This window comes from Tauraco erythrolophus, chromosome 15 (genome assembly GCF_009769465.1).
Source record: "Tauraco erythrolophus isolate bTauEry1 chromosome 15, bTauEry1.pri, whole genome shotgun sequence".
Classification (NCBI taxonomy): domain Eukaryota; kingdom Metazoa; phylum Chordata; class Aves; order Musophagiformes; family Musophagidae; genus Tauraco; species Tauraco erythrolophus.
In genome coordinates, this window is record NC_141479.1 from 21,016,921 (window position 1) to 21,038,184 (window position 21,264).

Consider the following 21,264-nt stretch of genomic DNA (forward strand, 5'->3'; position numbering starts at 1 on the left):
CTGTGCTGCTCTTTTAGTGTGATCTTCCCTCCAGTCCTGGCCTGTTGCTTCTCAAAACGGAACCAATTGTTTTCCCGCTTGGGCTCTGTGTAATAAATCGTGATCTCCATATGGTAGCCGTGGTCCTTGTGTTCTTCTGTCTCCATCTATTGTTATGTTTTACTCATAGCTACTCTTCCAATTAGCTACCAGTTTGTCTTCTCCTTCTACAGGGACTTAGCTGAGTAGAGTTATCCATCCCAAAGCTCTTAGGTGCTTTATAAAGAGATTTTATTTTTATATATAGCTAGATAGAATCATAGAATGATTAGGGCTGGAAGGGACCTTCAAAGGTCATCTAGTCCAACCCCCCTGCAAGGAACAGGGATATCTCCAACTAGATCAGGTTGCTCAGGGCCTCGTCCAACCTGGCCTTGAACATCTCTAGGGATGGAGCATCCACCACCTCTCTGGGCAACCTGTTCCAGTGTTCTACAACTCTCATTGTAAAAAATTTTTTCCTAATATCCAACCTGAATCTACCTCCCTCTATTTTAAAACCATTAGCCCTTGTCCTATCACAACTGGCCCTCCTGAACAGCCTCTCCCCATCTTTCTTGTAGGCCCCAAGATATGAACAAACTCGCTCAGTTACAGACCACTGTGTATGTTGCTGGCATAGGGACTGGAAATGCTGCAGTGCTTTTTGACTGGTGCTATGACGAAGGCACCTACAAATTAACGCCCTTTGGACGTGACGCGTCGGAGGTGGCTGCATGTGACGTGTGCTTTGGTTACATCATAGTGCAACGGGCAGAGCGCTGTCGTAGGAGAACCTGTGCTGGGAATCCAGTGGAGTTTGGGGGTGCTTCCTTTCTTAACATGTTCAGAAATAATTAATCTAGGGGTAAGACTTAAACCTTTTATGAGGCTTATAACCCTACTTCTCTGATGCCTCCAGACCTGGTTGATGTAGAAGAAGAGAGTAGAGTCTGTCTTGATTTTTTTTTTGTTGTTGTTTGGTTGGGTTTTTTTCTCCTTTTGACTATGTTATGGGAGTGTGTGTCTGGGTGGATCTATTTAGTCTCTTCCGAGGTGGAGGAATGCATGTTAAATAAACATTAAGTTTGGGCACTTTCTAGACGTGGGTGTGTTTGCCTCATTTTTTTTAGGAAGGGTGATGTGTTTGGATGAAGGATTTCTATTTTGCAGTTGGGTTCCTTTTGAGCTTACTCCAACGGCTGAGATTTGACATTCAAATCCAGCATGCTGCCTTCAGCCAAGGGAAGTCATAAGGGGAGTGGAATTGCATAAGCCAGAGAATGTTGTCCATGTGGGTGAGTCTCTGGAGCACGGGGTCCTGTTCAGCAGGGCTGTGTGTGAGGGGCAGCCCTTTGGGGGGTCTTGCTGTTGAGCTGGGAGTTGCAATTGATGGCATTTCCCTTCACTTGGTCCCGTTTTTGCTTCCAGTAGACCTTTTGCATCAGTCACTGCTCATGAGGATGGAGCTTCCAAAGTGGACCTCTTGATCGGTGGTTAGTAGCTCCTCTGCTCGCAGCACCAGCTTGGTGGGAGAAACAATCAAACCTTTTTTGGGCCAAGATACCTAAAACAATAGAAAACACCACTCAAAGCACTGGCCTTGCAGAAGACCTGAGTCTGAACTAACTCAGGGTAATTTGGAGGGTTTTCCCAGAGCGCGGCTGCGAGTACAGGGCTGGAACCCCGACCGACTTGCAAGTGTGTGAGTCTGTACGTGTCAGAAGTGGCAAATGGGCCAGGAAAAAATCCACAGAAGCTGTGGTGCTGTGCCCCAAGATGATGCCAAGGGAAGGAGAAGTTTCTCAGGCAGAGTGTTGGCTATGAAGGAAGGCTTGGAAAGGTCTGCGAGGAAATTCTCCTCCTGTTCCTACTTGAGTCAAGGAAAAATGACTTTGCATGCACGTTTTTCAGTTAAACAGGAAGCTGCTTGACTCTTTCTCTTGGAAACCAGGCAAGAAGATCCTGGGTATTAGCTAACCATGCAGATGGGAAGGGCCAATGCTGCACCCCTGATTCTTCTGCCAGTTGCTCGACTACCAGAGCCTTTGCTCTGAGTTTACCCTTAATCCAAAGCAGCGGAGCGTTGCTAATCCCACTGTTCAGACTAAGGGTCTGTGTACATTGGAAGTGGTGCAGAGAGATTCAGATGGAAGCAGCGTGGTTGAGTGATGCTCCAGTGTCCTCGCTGGGGGACCAGGCTCGTGCCACTGAGTACAGGGCTGGTCCGTGGTGGTCTGGGCTGGTCCGTGGTGGTCTGGCTGGTCCAGCAGTTTGCAGGTGGCTGCTGAGGGCTCTGAGCTCTAAATTTCCTGCCTGTTATGGATGTAACACTGAAATTGTCTCCCCTAAGATTGTGCCTGCAAGCAAAGGCTGTAACAGCAATCCCCTGTTCTTACAATCCTTCTGCTCAGATAAAAATCAGATCTTAACAAACGTGAGCACATGAGGACTAAAGACTTTTATTACAATATCTTTTTAATTATCAAGGTGGGGAATCACGTTTTACAAACTACAATAAATTGAATTTTATTATGGTTTGTGTGAGGACTTATTTAATAGTAGATTACACTAGACACTAACAAAGTTCTTCTTTCTCTAAGGTTTATTTGTCGCTTGTTGAACTCTAGAAAAATGAGCTGTGAATTGAACCAGAGAGTTACAGATATAATCCAAGTGATGGTTCGTATTTATGGTTTAGATTAGCCTAGTTTAATTCCAGATTGCGAACGTTTTTAACAGCTGTGAAATCCAAACCGGGCGGTTCTGCTTTATTAAGATTCAGCTTCTACTATTTTCACTAGGTAACTTGTGAAGTCTCAAACACTGAATTGTGACTGTTTGTTTTGGAAGGAGCTTCACTTATTTTTCCCTTGCTTGTACTCGTTGGTAATCCTGGTGTTATGGTTATGGTATGTTATGATAACTCAGGGATTCTGTGGAGCCTGCTGCCGTAGGCAGGTACGGAGAGAGGACGGCTTTGGCAATGAGGAGCATCCACCCTAAACTAGTAACTAGTGGGTTACTGCACCTCCCGTTCAGGGCTTGGGTTATTGCTGGTCCTTGTCATATTCTCCTGATAAGCAGCAACTCTATTCTCTTCTTCCTTCTCTTATGCTTCGTCCTTTGTCGTGGAGACCATGGGTCCGTTGAGTGACCCATGAAAAGCCTGTTTTCAAGCTTTTTCCTGCTCTTTTGACGTTTATTTTTGTATGTGGAAGCCCCTGAAGAACTTCTAAGGTCTCTTTTTCCTGATACGAAAGATGCCTTGCACTGGTGTGCTTGGACTGAGATGTGGCAGTACTGTGCAACTGAGAAGTTAGAGAAGACCCATCTTCTCTGGTGAAAGGAGTGGAGACTACCTGATGTTTAGCAGAAGATGACAATCTCATATGTAGGCCTCTCATGGGACCTTAGTGGGGTCTAAAATAAAAGACTATCTCTTGAAAGACCATCTCTTAAAGCATGTTTTTTCTTGTTAAATAAATGTGGTGAGTATGGTCCCTCAGTGCCTGGATTAGGTGAAAATGCCTGAAAATGGAAGGGTGAGTCTCTGTTTAGCAAATATAGGTGTAGTAAATGCTAATGCGTTGGTGAACGAGACTGGGACTGTAGTTGACCAGTTGGGACTTGACTTGCTACTGGTGGAAGAGGATCTGTCCAGGCTATGGCAAGGCTGGGTAACTGGACCAGAACAGCCGCGTTGTGTGAAGCAGCCATAGGACTTTGAGTTCTTTTTTGAATAACACCGAGGTTTGTAAAAGCTTTTAGCGGTTTATTCAGCTCTCAGGGGTGGAAAGTCCCCCTCTCAGGTTTTGGTGTGGTGGTGTCCTGCAAATAACTGATTTATTCTCTGATTCTTAACATTTTACAGTCACCGTGGTGGTCAGTCCATACAGAAAAGATGCTGGTAGTTCTGAATGCTGCTGTTGCAGATAAAATTTGCAAGCAAGTGTATAGTGGGTATCAACTCTTGTCTGTTGAGAAGGTGCTGGTATTGGGGAGGGGGTCCATGTGCAGTTCCCCCAACTTGCTGTGTGTGTTTTGAAGTGCAGCAGACGACAAAACTGAGCCCTGTGCTAAATAAATGGGAAGACCTGGTTAAACAACCTTGCAGATACAGTGGGGTGCCAATACGATCAGGTTTACGCTTCCAGTTTAATTCAGTTCCCTAGGAAAACTTTGGAAAACAACTCCAATAAAACTGTAAAGAATGGCAGACGTTTTCTGGCCCAATGGCTACAGCAAACATACACGTTTAAGAGATTATTTTCATATGCATGTAGTCATCTCAGAATTCTGGAAGGGAACAGTTTGTCTGTGACTTTTATAATAAATTATTCATCCTTTTTATTACCGTAATAATCGCTTTTTATGGTTACCCAAGTGAATGCTATTATGAAAGCACAGAAAAATCTATTAGTTATTTTCCAGGATTTTATAGTATTTAGTTTTTTTCCTAGAGTTTTTCCCCATTCTGTAGATTTTTGATGTTATCAGAAAGCAAAGCATTTATTCTTCTCTAAGATAAAAGTCTCTAAGCACACTTATTTCATGTATTGTGCAACAGCATTACTCTCTGCAGAGCTAGAAGAACATGAGAACAACTTAGCTGGGGCAAGTGCCAGTCTCTGCAACCATGGCTGGATGCCTCTTCCCTGCCTTTTGGTCCCAGAAGCAGTATGGATCCTGGGTGTGTTTCCATTAGCCTCGTGTAGGTACATAATTGATTCAGATTAATATCCCAAACAAGAGTTGGGTTCTTAAAAATAAGGAATGCTGACTTGTGCTAGGAACAAATGGAAGTAGCCTGGAATGGAGGATTTTTCCCCTTGAATAGGGGGAGGTTCTAAGGCTGTTCAGTAGGAGCTCCCAGGGCCCAAACTCATGTAAGTTTTGATGCAGAGGCTGTGTTAAACTCAACCAGGTGGTGAATGGGATTTTATCTGGGGTACTGAAGGACTGGACCCGTATCATGTTTGTTCATTTATTTTTTCAAAACAAGTAATTGTTTACTAGATCAGCAGCTCCTAGTGCTGTTTATTGCCGTATTTCATGGAATGGTTTGGGTTGGAAGGGATCTCAAAGATCATCTAGTTCTAACCCCCCTGCCATGGGCAGGGACACCTTCCACTACACCAGGTTGCTCAAAGCCTCATCCAACCTGGCCTTGAACACCTCCAGGGATGGGGCAGCCACAATTTCTCAAGGCAACCTGGTCCAGTGCCTCACCACCCTCAGAGGGAAGAATTTCTGCCTTATATCCAATCTAAATCTCCCCTCTTCAGTTTAAAGCCATTGCCCCGTGTCCTATCACTACATGCCCTTGTAAATGGAGAGCATGGTGTGGGTTATTGCACAGGGGTATGTAATAGGTCTGGATTTGGAGTTAAAAGCCTTATGAAATGTCATTGGACTTGCATATAGCTGCTGGTGTTAGAGGCTGAGTGTGAAAAGGATGCATAAATCTTTCTTCTTGAGTCAGTTGTTGATGGGCTGAATCTCATTTAATGCAATCTTCACTGTTGCATGTAATGCCTGTTTGGTTTGTATCTGACTCTCAGTCTTGGAGCACTGACCTTTGCGATGAAGTGGGACTGAACACAGCAGAATCTCTGCAGAACCAAGTAATAACAGCTGTAGACCTCTTTAGTGCCTACAAGTTGGGTCGAATAAAGCTTCTGGAGCCAGCTGCTTCTATCCTGTGTGAAAACAGTGCTTAAGAAAATCGATTGCTTGTTTTGCACAGTTGGGTCCCCTTAAAGCGAGCCTGCGGGATGTTCGCACGCAGTTGTTGCGTGACACGGTACAGCCGTGAGATGCTCGAGTGTAAAATGATGATAAACGCCCAGCACAGCTGGGAGGTTGGATCTTGGTTCATCCTGTATCTCTCTCGGTTCATCTGTATCTCTGGTTCACTGGTCTCCCCTGCTGCAAGCGTGGGGTTTGACCCAACGTAAATCCAAGAGGTCACAATTCGGCAGCGTAGCGAAGTACGTTCCTAGGCTAAGGCATGGGACTAACCTTGTTGTGTCCAGTGAGACCACTCTCATGCTGAAGTAACGTGCTGAACTGGAGCCTAAATACCTAAGGAAAAAACATTTTTCCGAGAAACCTTTCCTTCAGAGCTTGTTTTATATTGTACATCTATTTGGCCTCTTAAGTGCCGTAGGGGCTGGGAACGTGTCATCTTCTGGGGGCTGTGCGGAGCCAGATCACTGCTTAACACGGCCATAATCCTGTCATCTCCAGTTTAGATCATGAGCATTTCAGAGAGGGAGCTCCTCTTTCTCTTCTGTGTTAGCAGAGCACCAAGAGCCCTGTCGATGCTCGGTAAATCCAACAGCCTCTTGGGAGTTGACCTTTCTATTAAAGTGCTTTTCTGCTTCACAAATGATGGAAGAACTGCAGTTCATAGTAAAAAAAAAGAGCAGCGTGCAAGAAAAATAAGGTATCTTTTTATGTAATGTAGCGTGTGGTGCAAGGAAATAGCACAGAAGAGGAAGTAAAAAGGCTTTGCTTGAGTGAGGTTTGAAAGAGACTTTCTGGCAAGCATTGAAGACAAGTGACTAACCAGTCAGGTGAAGAAACCTAAAATTCCTTTTGATTCGGAGGAGGTATAGAGGAGGGAGCTCTTCTGCCAGGAGAGAGGATTGCAGGGTGGGGGGAAAAAAAGAACTATAGGGCAAAAAGAGGGGAGGATGGCCAAGACAGTAATGATGGAACATGTCCAGAGGTACTTGAAGAGAAGCAATCCAGGAATGAGGTAAGAAATGTGACCCTTCTACCCGCGTTTCTCAGCTGCAAGATGCAATGTTTCCACTTGAGATTGGCACACGGCGGGGCAGAAAGTAAAAGCAGCGTCCTGGGATGAAGGTGACACATCTTTCAGTAGAAGCTCTGGGAGTCTTGTGACCTGCCAGTGAGTGACATGTTGAAATCTTGACACAGAGTGCTTGTGATCTTGGCCAGTTATTGACTTTATGCCAGTCTGGATGTGTGTCCTTCCAAGAAATAATGTCATTCGTGCTGGTACTGAAATAAGAGCTGCAGCCTTTAACAGGTTTTCAAGAGAAAACCACAAGTGCAATATTAAACTGTATCTCTAAGAATGGACTTGCCACACAGCTTAGTTTGGGTGGAGCTATCTTGGCAATTGCATTTACCTGTGGAGATTATTCTACTGTTTTCAGGCATAGGTAAATGTACCTATTCTTCACTCAGAGGGTGGTGAGGCACTGGAACAGGTTGCCCAGAGAAGTTGTAGATGTCCCATCCCTGGAAGTGTTCAAGGCCAGGTTGGATGGGGCTTTGAGCAACCTGGTGTAGTGGAGGGTGTCCCTGCCCATGGCAGGGGGGTTGGAACTAGATGATCTTTGAGCTCCCTTCCACCCCAAACCATTCTATGATTCTATAGGTAAATGTGATTACCAAGACATTATTCTCCATAGTACCTCAACAGAGACAAGAACCAGACGTGGCACATCCCAAGTCAAATAGCCTTTTTTTTTTTTTTCCTGCTAAACCAGGCCACCGAGGGCATCATATGCCAGAGTTTTAAAATGGTAATTCTAAATAATAATCAACACTTGTAATCAACACTTGTTAAGTAATCAGTGGGATTCTGGCTAAAATTAAAAGAAACTTTTCAGTAATGTAGCTCATAGAATGGGAGATATGGCTTTGTTAAAAAAACAAACCTGTCTGTGTTTGCAGAAATCTACTTGTGTTACACAATACATGTGCAAATACACAATTTCTGCCTTTCTCAATGTTCTTCTTTGTGTAAATGATTAAGCACTACTTTTTCTCCTGGTGTCCTCTAACTTTTTAAAGGTTGACCCTCCTGTATGTGATTTGAACCTGGATTTCCACGGGCTGATTAGGTGACCTCCTTATGAGCTGGTCTGGAACGGTCAGGTTTTTGAATTTCATGGAAGTACTTGAAAGATGTTGAGTTCCTCATAAGGAGGAAGGGACAATTTCAGAATGGTTCTAGTACATCTGCCTTAGCAACGTATTGTTGGTGAACGTGCTGACTTGTAGTCCAAGGCTTCCCTTCTAGAAAACTGACAATGCAAAAAAAGTACTGAGTGTGTGCAGAGTCTGCTTCCCATGGTGTGTACTCCCTTCCTCTTTCACACTCAGGAAATCCTGGATAAGTGCACTATATGCTCTTTTATGATGATTGTAACCGGGCCGTTCATTTCCTTCTTGGTCCTGCCTCCATCAGAGGACCGGCCGGACTAGGAGATGCAGTAGCCTTTTGGCCATCTGGTTTCAGTGTTGGCTTATTTTCAGCTTTGACGTGGCATTGGAAGCGAGCACTGCTTGGGTGCTAGGGGAGAAGCTGAAAGAAGCTAATAAGAGATGAATTCTTTACTGACAAATGCCAAGTAAGCCGCAGCAGAAGAAATAATTGGAGCTGCTTCTACAATTTTTCTGTTCTAAGTTTATTATATTAATCGGGAAGAAGTACTTAAACTTCTTTGTGGTTGCTCAATGTAGCCTTTGGCACCATACACAGCAGTGGTCAAAAAAAGCAAACAGAAGTGTTAAGAGGCATACAAAACACATGGAAAATATCTTGCCATTATATAAATCGGCTGAATGCCTGTGCCTGAAATGTTGTCTTCCATTCTAGTAAATTCATCTCTTAAAGGAGGCAGCAAAATAAGAAGGAATTCAGGGGCAGGAGAAACGAAAAGGGTTTTAGCATTTTAATATTTTGGAGCTGTTTCCCCATAGTGAATTTTAAAGGCATTGGAAGGAGTATAAAGCAAGGAGATAAGTTGACTTAAATGTTCTTTCTGAGAGCATGCAACAAAGGAGATGCTCAGTTAAATGGAAAAAATCAGCAAACTGGATTGTCAGAAGATGTTGCGTACTTCGTGGAATCGCACTGTGACCACGAGCTCCACAGGTTGCCACTGGGACAAAAGTTAAACAAGAGTCAAAAAAAAAAATCCCCAAACCCACAACTAAACAAATACACAATTATCTAGGAGTAAAAATACTGCAGCAATTGGAATCCAACGAATCAATATGAACAAAGGGATTTATAAACAAGCGTATGTGGTTTGGGTGTTTTGATAATTTTTTTTTTGTCGCAATTTGGAGGAATTTTTCTCTTTGCATGGTGAAGGGAGACAGAGATGGTTGTTGTGAGTAGGTGAAGCTGGTACAAGAGATATGGTGGTAACTCTCTGCCATATCCTAACAGTTTCAGGAAAAGAGATTTTTACCTTTGCGATTTCTTCTGTGAACCAGGGTTCTGAGCGTGGGGCAGACTTGGGGCTTTTGGGGGTGAAGAACCTGTAAGCCACAGGCTCTCGATGCAACCTCGTCTCTCCATCCTCCAAGGAACATGCTGCCTCTTATCTGTCCCCTCTTATCCCTTCTACTTCCATCATCTTTCATCTGCCCTTAATTAACTTTTCCCATTCTGCTGAGTGTACGTACTCCCGAGATTAACGTAAGAGGGAGTGCAAAGTTTCAAGAGAATTGAAAATCAATTTCTCTGTCTTCATGTACCTGTCAAGGATTGAGTGCCAAGGCTGGAACTTGTCCTCCGATAGCTGATGGTATCACCTCCACCTAAATCACCTTTCTAGCACTGCTTAAGATGTATTAGCCTTAGCACCCTGGCTGCAATCCAGTGCAAGTACAAAGTGTTTGGGGAAATAGGGAAGAAGTAGTGTCTGTCTGCGAGAGCAGAGGGGCTGAGGTCGATGCTGACTCCTCTGTGTCTGGCAAAAAACAGCATCGTGGAGCGAGAGGAGACACCGGATGGTCAAAACTTCTGGGTCCTCACCTCTGACAAAAGCTGAGCCCTCATGCTTATCAAAAGGATTGAGCATCGGGACCCTTGAGTTAGGCTTATTCTGCTGCTGAGCTATGGGAACAAGGAGGGGGGGGGGGTGTCTGTTTCTACGTCTAATCACTTGCAGGCATGTGATTACAACATTTAATGATCATGGACTAGGTCAGTTTTTAATTAGCTGAGCCACATGATAGGCTTTCGCAGTGCCAGCAAACGCTTTCCGTATTGATGTCTAGTCTGATGTTACAAAACAGCAGCTGTGCCAGTGAAATCGTGGATTTATGGGTTAAATCACGTTGTGTAGCAGATTGTATTTCCCAATCCCAAGCTGTTTTGCTCTGATCTGGATGGGACACGGTGGGTCTGAACTTCAGCATGCAGCAAATCTCTCTCTTTGGTTCAATGTGTTGTGTAGCATACAAGAAATAAGAAAAATAATGCTCCAAAATGCTTGGGAAGTTAAAAGAGGGAGCCGTGGCTGTTATGAGGACTCACATGATACTGTGGTCCAGTGGAATCAAATGCCATTACAGATTGAATCACATGTTTTTGTGCTAATAACAACCAATAACAGCCCTTTCCTCCTCAAAAGCACTAAATATAGTCCTGAGAAACTCCGACCAGTGAGGGCTGGCACCAAATTGTAACTTTTCCACAAGCCCTGTGTCACGGCCGGTACACAATCGTGCTGTTCCAGGAGCAGATGGTGGAACAGGCTGCGTGTTTCTGAGTCAGTCAACTTCTCCCTGCAAGGAGGGATGTATCCTGGGCTGGCTTTACGCATCGCTTTGCATCCATCATCTTGCGTTGGAAAGGGCAAATGTATGACTTGGGTTTTCCTGGCCCGCACGTGGAAGATAAGTCCCCTCATTTCCCTCCCTGCTGCGCGATGCGGGTGGAGAAGATGGTCCCCCAGTGATTAGATGGGCCATGACCCTTCCAACTTAAATGCACAAATGTGTTTTCCTAAATGTACATCTCGACGCTCACGCGTTGTATGCGTGCTCTACCCTTGACCTCCGTTGCACGTTAACCATAAAAGTTTTCCGTTGATTTCTTGGAGGTCTGGAGCTTTCAAACAACGCTGTCCCTTTGAGCCATCCAGGTCTGGAGTGTATTTAAGTGCCGAAGCATAGCCAAGTCTGAACACACTGAGATCTCTCAAAAATGTGCACGTGAGCAAGTCTTTCCTTATCACGCTCTTCTGCTGAGCCAAGGAACAAGTCCCTGGTGATGCTGATCTCCGAGCTGGGGCACATTCTGGGGAGGGACTGATCTCCCCTGAAAGTCTGGTGCCGATCACTCGGGAAGTCAGGGCTTCCAACCTGTTGTGCTGTTCATGGTTCATAAATTCATCAAATTTTGGGCTCAGAGACCACTAGTACGTGATTTTTTTGGGTGAGGTTTTTTTTTTTTCCCAGTGTTTCCCTGTAACATAGGCTGTTGAATTATGGCTCATCAGTTGTGATCCTTTATATGCTTTTTTCCTCGTTTTTGTAATTAAGTTTAGCCTAGTTCGTTTATGCCTTACTTTCTGCCAGCCTGGAAGCTCGTTTGATTAAAACTGACTTGGAGCCAAGGCCAGGCTGGCTGACCCTGAACTTGGGCACTTCCTGCCTTGAAGAGGGAAGAGAGGAATCTAGTGTGGACCATTTACCCACCTCTGTTGCCAGCTGTTGACACTCACTGTTACCTTTTTCGAAGGAGATGTGCTGAATGAGGGAGCTCTGTGTTGCTCTTTTGAGTGAGTTAGCTCACCTGCAATTTCAATTTGAGCTTCTTGGGATCCAAGGTCAGTAAGAAAAAATGCTTCTATATGTAAGTTTGCCCCGTATCTCTGTTAATTTAATACTTGGGCATTTTTCCTCAGTTGTTTTGTCTTATGCAAAGCTGAGTTACGCTGCCTAAGCGTAGCTGATTCAAGGATTGAAGATATTTTATGATCCTAAAGTCAAGCAAAGTTTTGTCCCCTGAGCCTGGTCTGGAATTGAAATTCTTGGGGAAGTCGTTGGAGAGAAGAAAGAGACAGGACCTGTAGATTTGTCTCACAATTTTCCTATGTTATCTCCTGTTTTGCTGTCTCCTGAGAGGTGCCGCAGTGCTGTGCAGGGATAAAAGGCAGGTCCATGATCCAGCTGGGTACCAGCAGCAGTTTGGTGGCATCAGCTCTACTAATTAGCAGAGCTAATTAGCTGATATGGAGTTCTGTGCTAAAGCAACCAGCTGCCTCCAGTTTGCTCCTATCTTGTCCAGCATGTGCCTTGTGCACGGTGCCCTCACCGCCTTGGTGGCAGTGAAGGACAGCTGAGGAAGGGCTGCTTGGTTGGGAAGTCCTTTCTTCTCGCTGTTTGCTTCCTGAAGACTTGAAGTCCTAAGTCTGTCCTTACCCTTTCAGTTGTGCTCCTGGATAAGAAGAACCTTCTTATCAGCCTGCTTTGGGGATGTGTTTTTGCAGAAAAGTGATACGTGGCTCTGTGCAGGGCAGAGTTTGGTGTCCAGGATAACAAAACCTCACTTCCATCCCATTTAGCTTTAGACCCTCTACAGGCAATGAGGAGAGATGGACATCTCCACATCTTGATTTCAGCCCAAGATCTGAATTTATTTTTTTAGACATCTACAAAAAAGAGTTACAGAAAATTGCTAAGAGCAACCGAACTCCTAATTTAGATACTGCTGTGGGCTATGTATGTAGACCTCTTCCTTATTCTGGAGGTCCATTCATCTGTTTTACTGAGCCTGGAGTTTTGGAGCATGGTGTGATAGTGGATAGGAGTCCATAGCTGCAGATATTTTCCCAATGGCAGCTTTTCAGCGGTTATTTTTTGCAAAGCACAGCCTATGTGTGTGTGCATGTACGGACTGTGCGGCAGCCGGGGGATAAATAACAAAATACGTGTGGTCAAATAGCTGGTCGCATGCCTGTGCAGTGTCATTTTTAGAAAGCCATCTAGTCTGGGCTTACCTCCCATGACAACGGCACTGTCACTTGCAGAAATCATCAGCTTTTATTGCTTAAGCTTGGCCGAGCCGGGGCCGATAGGATGGTCTGACCCGTGCTGCCACTTTCCTGGGACGTGGCAACCTGGTTCTATCACGTCGGAGAAGTCTGCAGGCAGATAGCTGCTCCTGCTGGGTTACTGTAGGTCTGGTGGAGGAATCTCCATTGTAGAAGGATCCGAGCTGAAGTCAGCTCGTGGTGCTTACCAGGGGAAAGGTGGCTTATTTGGTTGGAAGGTGGTGTCTGTGGTATGTGGAGAATACCCAAGGCTTGTGCTTGACCTTAACAACTCTTTGAATTACTGGAGCAACAAGGAGTTGAGGCAAAGGCTCCGTTCAGAGTGCTCCGCATGCTTGGGGTAGGAGATGGTCCTGCTTTCTTCTTAGCAGCTGGAAGACTAGAACAGCACAAAAATTTGCTGCAAAGCTAGGATGTCAACCTAGATTGAGTTTTGCTCTGTTGCTTTGGCATTTTCTGTTTAATGGGCTGGCACAAGCTGGACTCTTAAAATTACTCTGAATTCCTGTAAAGTTTGGGAGTTTGTGGTTATGTGAGGCACTAATGGGTGTCACAGAGTTGTTTCTCAGCAGGTGTAGCGTAGGTTGTTTTATCAAAGCAAGACTTTGGGACACCATTGCCTTTGCTTTTGAGACATGGAGATGCTGTAAGTACCACTAGCATCTTTGATAACCCAACTGCTCATTGGGCCAGGTGTGAAAATAACAAGACAATTTCGTGCTGGTAGGTTGACTTGGGAGGTTCTTGGCTGCCTGGAGTAGCATAAACATAAGGAAGGTTCTACAAAAGTAAGTGTTGTAAAACCAATTCTGAAGCTGGCATTGATGAAACGCAGCCTCCAGCCTTCTCCTCCTCCTGTTTTTGTTGGGGAAGGTGTATGTGCAATCAAAGTATATTTGGTTTTGCCTGTGAGGATGAATGAAGAACAGAATTTGGGAGAAATTCTGGTGATGGCTTTTTTTTTTTTCCAGGACACTTGGGGTTAGTCGTTGATGTTAATGGTTATTCTGCTGTAGAGCTCAGTGCTTCTGCAAAGAGACTTCAACAAAGTGTTAAATTCAGATGTATGTATGAGACAGAATATAGTTTCCATAGGGAGGTTTTCTTGTTTCTGGACAATGCCAATGGCTTTCATGAGAATATCTTCTTTTCATCATCCTGCCTTCCTTTTCTTATCACTCCTGGCTCTGTACGTGAATTCCCAACAACTGGAGAAGGCTTGGTGGGAGCTCTGATCCTGGTCATATCTATTCCAAGTGTTTTTGAACATGCCAGTCAAGAAGGCACTGTAGCGTAGCATAATATGAAATATTTTGAGTGTCCTGCTGTAGGTCTTGCCTTTATAAACAAAAGCCATTCCAGAAGTTTTGCAAGGATTGATAGGATCAGGATGTGTTTGTTAGCAGGGAGGGCTGGCTGAGATGTAGCAGTTGTAACTCACCCTCCATGTGAAGTGGGAAGTTGAATCTGCTGGTTTTGTGTGGCTGTGAGGGAAGAAATGCCTCAAAATGAGGAGAGACTTCTCAATTTGAGGTATTTTTTCAGAACAGAATGTTACGTGTCGCGAAAGCAATTTGAAACGTTCTAATGGTCCGCTGCCTTGATTTTAGTCTTAATCAAAAGAATGTACCAACTCTTACATGTGCAAGCACATGAGATGTAAAGTGAAATGGAACACTTCAGTTGACCTGAAATGAAGATATATATTTTTTTTAATTTATTTATTTTCCCCTGGGCTTTGCTGCTCCTTTGCAGAAAGCTCAAGATTTTTGGTTTGTTTTTTCCCCGATCTGGCATAAGACCATGCTTCAAAATGTGCATGTCTTCTGAGACGGACCTTACCTTCCCTGCAGTGTTGGACTTCTGCTTGGATCCAGCTCCAGCAGAGCAGCCCGCAGCTGCCTGCCGCCGGCGCCGGTGGGAAGTTTACGAAGGGCTGCAGCTGCACCAGTTCAGACGGCTGCACTGAGGCCGTTCCAAATGGATGCTACAAATTACGAGTAGCTTTTGTACTATGGTTACACCAAGGAATGCTGGTCATGAACTCGGCTCCCGGAGTGGTGGGTATGCTGTATGTCTCAGCATCCAGAGCCTCGGAGCCTGGATGCTGTAGGTCCCCTTTAGGAGCCTAGCCTAGTTGGAGAAAGCAAGAGCACAAGCACCATCGGGTATGTTCTCTCTCACCATGCTTTAACGGGCTTGTTGGAAATGCAGGGCGGATATTGGAAGAGCTTCATCCCGGGGCATCTTTCCATTGCCCTCATTGGGACCAGACCCCGAGCGCTCGCGAGGACGCGAGCAGCTCACCCGCTTTATGCAACTGAAATCCCGCTCTGGTTTCTTGGCGTAATGTCGACACACCCTTTTTTATTAACGTGAGACCCTTGGGGAAAGGAGAAGTTGATGGGGTGGGGACCCCTTGGTTTAGCAACGCCAGTTCCACACCCACTCTTCAGCTGGTCTGCTTGCGATCATCGTTCTGGGGAGCAGCGGACCAGGTCAATTACTCCATAACAGCTCCATCTATGACTCTTCAGTCATGCAGCTGTATCAGAATTACAACAAAAACAACCTCAGTTATCCTAGTTGGATGTGAAAGCAGACGCGTGTTCCATGAGAAGCGGTGATGCCAGAACGTGGAGGTCAATGTTGTTCAGTGTTTTTTTGGCAAAAGAAAAACCCATCGTATGGAAGCCGGTGCCTGGGGAATCTACATGGAGCGGTGCGATGAGCTCTGTGCATGACTGGAGATAATGGTGCTTGGGGAGGTGATTGAGCCAGGGAATATTGGAGAGCAGCTCTGCGCGGCTGCCAGCAGTTCCCCCCCCCCAAGCCCAGTGGCCACCCTTCCTCGTGATGAAGTCATTGGAAGCAACAAAACCATTTATCCAGGAAGCCAACCTGCCTCCAGAAGGCCTGAAGGGCAATAGTGAGTTTCTGGTACCTTTGGGGTTGTGTTGTACGTAGGTACGTGTATTCCCAACCATCTGTGAGTGTGGGTGATACTGCCTCGTTCCCCCTCTGATCGACTCAAAGTTGCCAAGTTTCTTTTCTCTTCTTTTTCCAGCAAAAACCTTTCAGCTCTTCTTTCCTGGAGAATGAAGTGCTTAGTATTGTCAGCAACACATGAGCCATCCCTACAGAAACAGCCCCGCGTCCAAGGGGACGTAGGCAATGTGTTAGTACATGTGGAAAAATCCCCCGGAGCTTCCAATTTACACTAGAATTATTAAAAACAAAAGGTAGAGAAAGTTTTCTTCATGAAACTATGGAAAACACCACTGATAATATCTTTTCAGGGCTATTTCCAGCCTCCCACGTTAAAAGATGATCTCCAAGTACCAAGTCTTGGGTCTGGGTTTGGAGTTTTCCAGACTTTTGGGACTCAGAGCAGCAGAGGGATGTGGGCTTGAACTAATCTTTTGGCTTCTGTTGCACAGACACTAGCGTGGTAAGAGTGACCAGACCTTCAGCAGCAGGAGGGACCTGGTGGTTGATGGAGATGAGACACCAGCATGACAAGTTGGAGCTGGTCCTTTTCTCCTGGAGAAAGTATGAAGCTGACTGTCCAGGCGACAGTTGGAGCCCCATCGTAATGCTCCGTAGTACAGTTTTGATGAGGTTTGCCTCTTGCTCTGAAGGAATCTGCAGCTTTTCATCGTCACTCCTGAGAACTGGATCCATTCTGAAGAGCAACAATACGCAGAAAATGGAATATTTTGCTTATTAAAGTAAGTTGGAGTTCCAGCTCTGAGGTTGGCAACCAAACCTCGGAGAGGCTAAGGATCTGGAGAGCATGCCGCTCCCCCCTTCCAAAAGAAACCTCAGTGTGTGCCAGCACTTTTATTTATAATGTTAAAATAAGTTGAGTACATTAAAAGGTATTATTGAGGGAGCAGGACTTAAAATATATCATTTTTATGTTATTAGGCTGCTCTAAGCGAGGTGTCCTACTGGAGGCAGATAATCTGTCCCTCTGCCTAGATTCCACACTGGAACTTACTGGAAGCTTTTCACCGCAAGAATCTGAGCAAACTGATTATTTTCAAGAAAAGAAAAGGGAGGCTGAGGAAAATAATATCGAAAGACATAACCTCAAACCACGGTGGAGAAATATCCTGACGGCAGTCCGATGTCTCATGACCACCTGATTGCTCCTGCTTCTATTAGGGCTTTTAGCAGATGCCCATAGGGGAGCTCAGCTGGCTGGGAAGGGTTTGGGGTGGGCTGCACCTGGAGCTGGCCCCCCTCTTCCTTCATTCCACCCTCTCTTTTTTTAGCAGCGAGAGAGAAAGCAAGGGAAATCCTGAAGGAATCCAGTCGCTTTGAGAGCATCAAATCATCTCCTTGACCTTTGCGAGCTGTTCCATCGCGTTTACGTCCCGTGGTCTGAGCCGAAACGCGGGGAAGTGCCGCTGTCTGGGAAAAAATGTCGGGCTAGTAAAGATGTTGCAACGAAAGCCAGAATAGGCAGCCAGCTACTCGGAGGAGTAGGAGGAGAGAGGGAAGATGTACTCAGCATGTCCTGTCCGCGGGAGCGCTGAGCTTGGGGCTCCACGATATCTCATGTCAGAGGAACATCTCTGTGTCCAGCTGTATTCCCCACAGCGAGGAATTTCGCAGGGCTCTTTTCCCTGTGGAACACGTACGCGTGTTGGATGAGCACTGGGGTTGTGTGTGTGCACGTGCTGGGTTTGACAGCTCTGCTCTCACGCGTGCAAGGGTGACGTCCGTTAGATGTCTGTGCCATGCAGGGACCGCGTGCGTGGGTGCGAAAGGGTGTCGCATCCGCGTGGACCGCAGGCTGTACGATGAATCCTGGAAATTCCATCCCTGGAGGTGTTCAAGGCCAGGTTGGATGAGGCTTTGAGCAACCTGGTGTAGTGAAGGGTGTCCCTGCCCATGGCAGGAGGTTGGAACTGGTTGAGGTCCCTTCCAACCCAAACCATCCCATGCTTCTAATTAATCCTTGTGTCTTTGCCCACGCCTGTGGATGCAGAAGCCTGAAGGTGGCCATGACCAGAGCTACCATGATAGCTGGCTGAGTCTGGCAGGAACAGCTTAAAAAAAGTGTGGAGAGAGAATTCCTGTTGGACCTGATTTGATCAGAAAGGAATTAAGCTGTAGCCAAACGGAGCCCATCAAATTAGAGAGATGAGCAAAACGAGATGCACATTTATGTAGTCCGAGGGGGATTAAAAAGCCGTTTCATTTGCCTGAGTGTTTGGGCAGAGGGCTGGGGCAGGGGGACAGTGATGGAGGTATGAGCAGGGGGTCTGGGGTGGTGGCTCTGGTCTTGATCTGCTTCTGGTCCAGGCTTGTCCAACTTTCTCTAGATTTTCCACATCTCTGAATCTGTTACGAGCTAAGAATGAGCTTGAAGGTTTTTTAGCCGAAAAGGGCTTTCCATGTGAACGTTAGAAGCTTAAGAAGAAAACTGTCTTTCATCTTTACTGAGATGCTTTCAGGCAACTCCAGTACTGTACAAGTCAGATATTAGAGGAGAAAACTGCTTAGGAGATGGAGTGCTAGAACTTCCGATGAGGGCTCTGTGGATGATCTCTGCGTTATTAAAAGTGTTAGTGCTATCGCGGAAGCGCCTGGAGGCCGCGGGCAGGATCTGTCGCAGCGAGTGCAGAGCCTGGGCAGAACAAGAAGCAGAGTGTGAGCAGAGGAGAGGGCAAACGAGGTGAAGGAGAGCTACAGTGTGAGAAGGGGGGCGAGGGCAGGGGAGGAGGAGGAGGAAGCGAAATCGCAAAAGAAAGCACTGCGTGGCTCAGGGTATCCACCACCATCTTTCTCCAGGACTTTCCTTGTGGCTTTGATGTCCCACAGCTGCTGCAGCTGTAGAAAGGACAGAATCTTGTCTCAGTCTCGTCTGGTGTCTGCGGTTTCCAATCTTAAATATTCCTGACGCCCAACAAATGTTTCGGTCGTGGGGACCAGCAAAACAAAACGTTGCTGGCAGTGCTCTGATGATTGAAGTGAGACAGGCAGGGGTGGTTTGCAGGTGTAAATAAATGGCTTGGGGAAGTTCTCGGAGCACTTCTGTACCTGGAGGTCAAGGGAACTCATGAACATCAACTAAGCAGCAAAGGGGAATCTATCCATTAAAATCTATTTGTCTCCAAGGGGCCTGTGTTCCTGCAGAAGGGATTCTTTGTGCTTTTTTTTTTTCCCCCCCCTCTCAAACCACATCACCCCTCCTGTCGATGCTTTTGGCTGCTGCGGTTTGCCTACAGCAGAGAGCAGCCACCAGCTGCCAACGGCCCCGGCGCTCTGCCGAAGGGTGGGCAGACCCCAAGGACTGGATTTAGCTCCTCTGTGGAGGTGCCATGTCCACAGCTGGGTTTTCCAGGTGTGCAGGTGGCTGCTGCCAGCTCAGGTGGGCAGAATGTTGTGCTGACTCTGGCTGGTGCTCCAAGAGGACTGGGCTGCTTGGATTATGCCCTTTCTCCTTGGCAGCGTTGGAGGGAGCTGCGGTGGCTCTGGGCATCTCTGTGTGGGTAGCCCTGTGCTTGAGACAGCCGAGCAAACAGAGAGCACGGCCAGATGTGGGCTGCTGTGGGGGCCAGTGAGCAGGAGCACGCGGCGCTGGGTGGGGGGAGTTGGGGTGGGCGACTTTGTGGAAGCAGCAGCTTGCCCAGCTGCTAGGGATGGCACAGTGGCCCTTACGCAGGGCTGGGGTGGCATCCAGTGCCTTATCCTGTGTTTCAGGAAAGCAAGCCAGCATGTGGTCATCTTTATTACTCTGCAACACTTTCGTGTACAAACTAATTATTTTTTTATATTTTTTTATATTATTTTTTATATTTTTTTAATATTTTTTTGCTTTTATTCTCCCGCGGATGCTCGCCGCGGGAGCGGCGGTGGGTGGTGAAGGTGCTGGTGTCTCCAGCAGGTTGGTGGCAGGTCCCTGTTCCCTGAGCTGGGGGTGCAAATCAGCTGTGAGCACCCCTGATGAGGATTGAGCCACTCCTGCTGAGTCAGCACTGCAGCTGCTGAGTGGTGCTGGTGGATCTGCTAATAGGGCTCAGCTGGGGAGATGGCAGCACGCAGCTGGGGGTGGAACCACCACCTACCATGGCAGCACCTCAGCAAAAGCCTGGCTCAATGTGTATGGCCTGGGGGGATGAGGGCCAGGCTCCCCTGAGAAAGCTGTTGGAGCTCTTCTTGCTTTCGTGAAACTATTTTCCCTGGACTTGAGGCTATTTTCCAGCTATTTCTCAGAGCGGGCGGCACGGACCAGCTGCTACCCCGGTGTCAGCTGTTTGGAGCTGCTTGGCCGGGCCGTGGGTTTTGAGCAATACCCGCTTGTGAAATGGGTTTTGCAGGAGTCGTTCCCTGGATCGAGCTCTCCATAGCATCCTGCAGGGAAGGCTGGTGCTTTCCCGTAGGTCTTTGACCTCCACCAGCACTGCCGTGTAGCGGTGGCCTTCTCCAGTGCCAGATACCACCGTGAGCTTGTGGAGGACCCTCCGGTGGGTCCTGGGGAATGCTGACAAAACCACCAAGCCTTGTAGCTGTTTGTGACCCAAACCAGCCTTTCGGTTGCTGAAGGACAGCCTTGGCTTTGGGCTTTGGCTGTCTCCACCGATTGTGCCCGGGGAGGCTGTTCCTGGGAGCTGTTGCTCTGCTGGTTTGCTGAGGCAGCTGATTCTTGGCGGTTTTGGAAGAAACCTGCCTGTCCCTTCTCTCTGACCCAGCACCTTATTGTGTTCTCCAGGTGAGTCCTCTCAAAGATTTCAGTGGAGGTTGTGGCACTTCTCCTCTTACTCCCTTCTCTAGGACCTTCTGGGAGACTCTGATCTCTACTGGGAGTTTAGTGCCTATCTCTGGTACTGCAGCTCCAGCTGATTCCTCCTTAGTTATGCCTCTCCCCTTTGCAAACAGTAGCTAAATAAATGTTTTTCCAGTCAGTCCTGCAAGGACAGAAGACTTGCAGGGGACACCAGCCTCGGCTGCTGGGCTTTGTCAACTAGCAGGACAATGGCTCACCCTCAATCATTGCGGGGCTCAGGGCAGCCCACCCAGGGGACACCTTTGAGAAAACATCACACGTGGTTTTTCTTTCTGTGGAGGACAATGTAGTTGATTTTCTTGAAGTTTTACAGACTTCTGATGGACCTTAGTGCCTACTCTTTCCTTTCTGCTGTGAGCTGCTGACCACCCTATTGTGTTTTTGCTTTCTCCTCAGGATTTTTCTTGAAAGGGGAGCTTTCATGGCAGCCTGGCTCTCCTTGCCTCCCACACACGTCTCATCCTCTCTTACGCTTGCTTTTTTTTTTTTGGGCTCAGTGGCCGTGAGGTCCCCAGACCCCCTGTGAAGGCTTTGGGTGAGCTGACTTGGAGCGTGCGCTGAGGACCACGGCCCTCACGGATGGGTCATGGGCAGAAAACTGAC